The 7,144-nt window shown below is 26.6% G+C and overlaps 2 non-coding genes across 2 annotated transcripts; one reads left to right on the forward strand and one right to left on the reverse strand.

Moving 5' to 3' along the window:
* Positions 1 to 2,491: 2,491 nt before the first annotated feature.
* Positions 2,492 to 2,563, reverse strand: TRNAD-GUC. Its single transcript has one exon. It is a non-coding gene; the product is annotated as a tRNA-Asp (tRNA).
* Positions 2,564 to 7,028: 4,465 nt separating this feature from the next.
* Positions 7,029 to 7,100, forward strand: TRNAD-GUC. The gene has a single exon. It is a non-coding gene; the product is annotated as a tRNA-Asp (tRNA).
* Positions 7,101 to 7,144: the final 44 nt, after the last annotated feature.

Raw genomic sequence — 7,144 nt, forward strand, 5'->3', positions numbered from 1 at the left:
TAAAAAATTTAACTTTTCTCTCGAGTATAAAATGCTAGCTCGTTATTTTATTTATATACTAGACATTATTTATATATTATTACAACTGAAAAAACACGACTTTCGTTGTGCAACTTCCTGGCATTATATCGACAACAACATTCGCGCCAAAAGTGTGTAATAGGTTTTTACGTGCATTCTCAGTAATGAATACCAATAAATCGTAACCTATATTTCTTTTTAATATTTTCAGATATCTTAAAAATATTTTAGCTGGTAAAGCTGAAAAAATGCTGGTAAGTTAATAACCACTATGCAGAACAGTATGTGTATTTGTATGCCGTCATTCAGTAGGTCACTGTAATGGATTTGTTGAATTTGAATTCAATGATAAATCGTTGTATCAACATGAAAGACGATTCTGTGTGGCGACGGTCTGTCAGCCAATATTTTTAAGGATAGTTTATATTTATTACTTACGTTTATCTACTATGAATAATTTATTTCAATGGTTTTTGCCAAAAACATCGAAAATATAATATTATAAACAATCAAAATGATTATTTTTTGTTTAAATATCAAATTTAGAACTTCAATTAATACCTATAAAAAAAAATAGTGCACATGAATCTACCTATTGGCTATTATCGATATTTTTAGAATACTATGAGATCATCTTATGACCTTGTATTACTTAAATGTTCAAGTTTTTTGACAAATTAGTAATACATGTATTATCAATATATTTGATGATAACATAATATTATAGAATATAATGTAATATAATATAATATTTATCGATTTTATACGAAATCAATACATATTTAATCGCTTTGCGTAGAATCTAAAATTAAAAATTTTCTTTGAGTATATAAAACGGTAATTTAAGTAATATTGAAATGTATTAAGTTTCTACTATACATTTTTTTTGAATAATGAAAAAATAACTAAAATGGTTTTGAGGAGATATCGCGTTATTATACGTTTGAATATATTTTTCATCAATTTTGAACTTAAAACGCGCATAAAAAATGTTTGTTGTTTTGCGCTTATTATTTTTTCAAACTCCAGTTAGAACATATTTTAAATAACCTTGACTTAAATTTTTAAAATAAATATGTAAAGAATTTTTACCTATAAAAATACAATATATATCAAATTTTTGGTGTATTGACGATTCAAACCTTATAAACAATGAATGTCGATTTAAACTTAGCTTTTTTTTTTGCTCCAGTAAAAATAATTTGTGAGAAATCTTGTGTTACATTCTCAAACCATGGGTAATAAAAATTAAATATTGTATGTATTTTTGACAAAATAAATAATAAAATAAATGTCTCAACAAATTCAAAATATTTAGAAAAAGGTTTTATGTCTAGAAAAATGTAATATTTGATGAAAATATTAAGATGCTAAGATTATTCTCATATTTGAATAATTTCGACAAAATCTATTTTGCCAAAAATTGATTTTTCTAACTTTTTGTTAGTTTTTTCTAAACATTACTGGGAATATTCTAACTTACGTATACCACCAAAGTACCTACTAGATCAAATTTTCTACTAGAAACATTATTTGGATGTATTAAAATATATACCTACATTTATTTTTGAGATAATTTTTTTATATTATTAAAATATATGATTTGGTTTTAAATCCCCCCCGAAAATTTGTTACAGCTGTCGCCTTGCATACGGAGAAAAATTTTATAGGCAACGATTAACTAATTTTACTAAGTAATTACATACCTATATATATATATATTTGTATTATATACATTACTACCTATTGTATTTCTGATATTTTAGTAATTCATTTTGTTTTGAGTATATTATGCTATTGCCTATTAGTAACTAATAAATTAATTTATTTTTAACGAAAACATCGCATTTTTTAGAATATTATAATAGTATATTTTTATAATTTATTTATGTTTTAGCTTTTGAGTTAGTTTGGACACGCAAAAATGACTTTTTTTTATAAAATTATGTTCTGTAGCTATTGGCGGATCGTACCTATAGGTACAAGTTAAACCATAAATATGATAATATTCAAACATTTAGTTTATACATGAATAATACTATTACAGTATAACTTAAAAGTACTGGTACAGACGTACAGTTGTTTTTAATTTTCTAAAAGTATTAATTTTGGACTTGCCCCATTTATAAATAATTGATTAATTTCATTATTTTGATTAATTATTAAATGCTTTCATATGTTGTGCTGTTTTTAGGCTGTACATCCTCTTCCTTATTAATAAGTAATAATAAAGCATAATAAATTATACAACCAATTTATCAATTGGTATAAAAGTGGTACATAATATTTATACTGAATATAAAGCAAAGAAGTAAAAAATATACAAACAGTTGAAAAACGAGGTGATAGCCAGTACTTCGGCATGCCGTGTACATCCGGTTACCAAGAACAGAAATATAAAAATTGAAAGTAATAATATTATTATGTAAAAAAATTATTTTAATTTATAAAAAAAGTGCAAAAATTTTTCCTCCCCGGCGGGGAATCGAACCCCGGTCTCCCGCGTGACAGGCGGGGATACTTACCACTATACTACCGAGGATTGTGACAGAAAGGTTGAATTTACTCTCTTTTCATTATCATCTTGTAACATAATATGTACTGATATTACGTATCTACCTACTAAGAAAAATACGGAAAATGTAGAATGTCTATCATAATAATATAACCGTCGACCTTCCAATCCTTTATACTCATTATGGGTAATATTAAAATATGTACTGTTTTTATTTATTTGTAATAATGGAATTAGTTTATTAAAAGTGCGGTATGTATGGACTTGCGTATGGCATGGCGCCGCTGTTTTCTCTGTGCAATTTTATTTTATTAATTTACCATGACTTTCGAAATTGTTAGTCTGTAACTCTGAAACTACTTGTTAGAAAAAATTCAAGGGCGATACCTACCTATACCGGAATTAATTTTATACTGTAGAAACAGACAACAGTGAACTGCTTGTAAATTGTAATATTAAACATCCGTTTTTGATGACAAAGAAATCGTATCTATTACGAGAACAAATAATTGGTTTTTAAGACATATAGGTAGGTATTATTATTATACCTACCTAATCGTTGAAATAAATGTACAATATGTCCGTGCTGAATATGATGTTACTTAAAAGACGACAAGAGCGATAACTATTAGATTTTATACTCCGCATAGGTAGGTATCTTGTACCCGGTGATCGACTTGGCAAAATAATGTAAAACTCGGTTAACTTTAAAAAAAGAGCGTCCTCATCACTTGTTAAACGTTATTGAGCCGTGGGGGCATAGCCCTCCAAACCCCCTAATTACCCCTCTTTAAATCATATAAAAATATTTATAAAAAATCAATAATAAAAAAAAAAATACAAGTTAATATACATAATGTCATACTATTACATTAGTACCTACCTATTATAATTTATAAATCGACGGCTATGAATTGACCCATAAGACAAATTGTGTTGGTATCTCCCGCATTTCGATAAAAATGCAGAATGATAAAGTGGCCCGTGGCGTTCCCCTCAATAATAATAGGTAGTTGGGGAACCTATATTTTAAAAATGCTGAAATATTAGTTGGGGTACTCCATCCTCCTGTGCCCCCCATACAACACTTTTATCATAATCTCCGATCTCGGTTCACTGGATCTGAAAGTTATAAATAACATACAAATTAGGTAGGTAGGTATATTAAATACTAATAGTGAGGTATATAGTCTCTATTTAGACTATAGAGGTAGACAGGTAGTATATACAATATATCTAATTCAACTATTTGGTCTATTCGAGACCATTCGGCGAACCGTTGGTGATAAATTAGATTACGAACAAACGCTGATGGCAACGATAATAATAATAATAATAATAATATTATGCTATAATATTAAGTTATCGTAACCGCGATTTAGGGGACCCGAGCGATTAGACGACAAGCACACAAGTAAATTGAGTTGTCTATCAATAAAATTCGCAGGCGTCGCATGGTAGTTAGAAAAAAAATATATAATAAACGTTTGCAGTGGCGTATTTAGGTTTTTGTCATGGGGGGAGGGGGGGATATGATTTTATCCAGTAGTCACGCTTTTGAAGCTAGAGGCTTTAAGTTATGACTCCGAATAATTTTGCGTATCATATACAGGACCCATCGATCCCCTTGGTTCCCTCCCCCCAAAATATGTTACTGATTGTTTGCTTATTTTAGCAGTAGACCTGAAGAATAATATCAGACGTTACGTTGGAGCACATTTTAAGGAGTAATAATTAGGCATTTTATACGGCGTTTATATAAATTATTTTGACTGTGGAATAAACGAATTTATTTAGTATGTGCATTGATTTTATATTTTTATAATATAATCAATAGTACGTAATCAATATGACGTGTGTAAAACCGTTAAGGCGCCAAAATACGTGTATTATAATTATACTTGTATAATACAATAATTTGTCTTATATAATACATAAACTTATTTACGAGCTAAAAGACATCCACTTATGTAAGACGCTATAAATATTTAATACTTATAAAATACTATTTAAATTATTTCACGAAAATGGATGAGTATATAAACTCATGCAGTCGTATTATGTAATTTTTAAAGGTATTACATATTATATTCTATTAGAAAAAAAACATCTTCTTAATATTAAGTACCTATTGTATTGTATCATAGAATATGAAATTTTATTTTTAAACGAAAGCATATTTTAATTTACATTAAAAGTCATATACGATAGTACGAATAACGGGAATCAATGAATAATTACTGATCAGTTCGAACATATTAATTAATTTTATGAATCGGACTATTATCTAAATATTTTAAATAATGCAAAATTGTTACAAAAAAAATTATTTTTGATAAGAATTAACACGTTATTAGGTAGGGCCTTTCAACAATATACAATTTGGTGCCTAGAATGGTATCCATAATATTTTTGTTACAAATATATTAAAACATAAAAAAAAATAGGTACCCCAGGTATTAATAATTGTTTATAAGTATAAAATAAAATAATTTATAATTTATAAACAACTTTGAATCAAATTTAAAACATTCCTTAATTTTGTCTTTATACCTAGAGAAATATAAAATTATATTTTTGGGTGTGTAAAAAAAGTTAATAAATAAATTGTGCTATACTGAATAGCTAATAAATAATTATATCCAATATTAACTATTTATGGCAAAAAATCAACAAAAAAAAAACCACGACAATAAAAACCAAATTATGTATTTTGATAGTATACCTGATTTACCTAAATGTCATATTTTATTAGAAATATTTCTTATTACAAATTCAGATCAATAATAATATTGGTACTTAATTATACTAATAACATTTATATTTGTCTTAATTTTTAAGTTCCACTTAAAAAATTACAAAAAAAAAACAGGTAATTCAATCTGCTGTATTAATATTTAATAGATGTCAAAAGTACCTCGTCATTGAGCAGTATAATGATTTTGATTAAAGACGGTCTGTCAGCCTGTATTACTATTTCCTAAGAAATAAGGATATATTTTTAGTAGAATATAATAATATATATATATATATATAATATATTATTGATATTAAAAAACTTGCAAGTAGCTTATTTATTTTAGATTCCGAGTAGAATTAAGGATTTTAAGTTTATCGGAAAGTTAAAAAATATTTATGAGAGTTTGAAGTTAAAATTTTTTTTTCATTGGATATTCAGCCGTAAATAAATTAATGCTCATCGAACGATTTTGTTGTAAGTAATTAAAAAACGAATAACCGTAGACACTTGAAATTTTTACGAAAAATTGTTTTTATTATTTTTTATATTTCAAATTATTTTGAAGGAACTTAAATTATATATACATTGAAAATATCAAAACCGTTTTGATATATTTTATTGATGGGTTTTTATTGATATCAATAATATTTATCGTGTATGGGACGCTTTACTCGTATACTAGGCATACATTTTATACTGCATTACTGCAATACTGTCTGTATGCGAGTATGTGACGACAATTTGTTAGACTTTTATGTATAGCCCCCAAAACATTTTTCTGTTAACTTCATACATACATAGCTACACAAGTAAAAATATATGTACTAATATAACTTATAAGAATACCTATGACAAGGCCACATATATAACAATTATTTAATTATTTTTCTTTTAGTGGAGTATTTTATGGTAAATTGTTATCAAATGTTATCCGTTCTACTAATGATTAAATGTACTAATAGTTGCTTAAAAAAGTGCTTAAAAATTACAAAAATACTAAAAAGGAATCCCGGAAAAAATCCTAAATGCTAATATAAACAGAGAATTAGTAAAATCACTGAATATAAAATACTATCTAATTGCTGTGTTATCAATATTCTAATGATTATATATAAATTTATTTTATTTTTTCTATTTTACATAGTGTACCGCTGTACCAGGGCTTTCAAACGTTATAATAACGTTATATTTGACAATAAAAACTATTGAAATTTGTAAACGTAATTATAACGGAAAGCGATTATCAAAAATAATTAAATACCGGCTACTGCAAAACAAAACATAACAATTAACAAAATAATATAATATTATATATTATCATAATACGATACATACCTAATGGCTAATCAAATAAAAAAAAAATAATATAAAAATAAAACATTAGGTAATAGGTATTTAAAAAGTTCCTGGTCGGCGCTACTGCTGAATGCCTAAACCCATAAACGTTACCTCTCGTTAATAACCTTGTATCGAATTTACCCATTGTAAAAATTGTACTGTAAGTAGAATGTTTAATAAATAAAAACAAAACGTACCTTTTATATGATTTAAGAATGAAACAGATTTTGGGTAGAACAAATAAAGTAATGTTTTAAATTGTATTTGTAAAATTGGAAATATATTACGCTGACAAAAATGTCGTCGTGATATAAAGCTCCCATGATATCATTCTAATATCATTAATATATTATCGTTACAAAATATTATAAAAAATATAACGAAGAGACATTTATTTCAACGATTTCATCACAATCCTCGGTAGTATAGTGGTAAGTATCCCCGCCTGTCACGCGGGAGACCGGGGTTCGATTCCCCGCCGGGGAGGAAAAATTTTTGCACTTTTTTTTAAAACATTTTATATTTTCTTT

This window comes from Acyrthosiphon pisum, chromosome X (genome assembly GCF_005508785.2).
Source record: "Acyrthosiphon pisum isolate AL4f chromosome X, pea_aphid_22Mar2018_4r6ur, whole genome shotgun sequence".
Taxonomy (NCBI): domain Eukaryota; kingdom Metazoa; phylum Arthropoda; class Insecta; order Hemiptera; family Aphididae; genus Acyrthosiphon; species Acyrthosiphon pisum.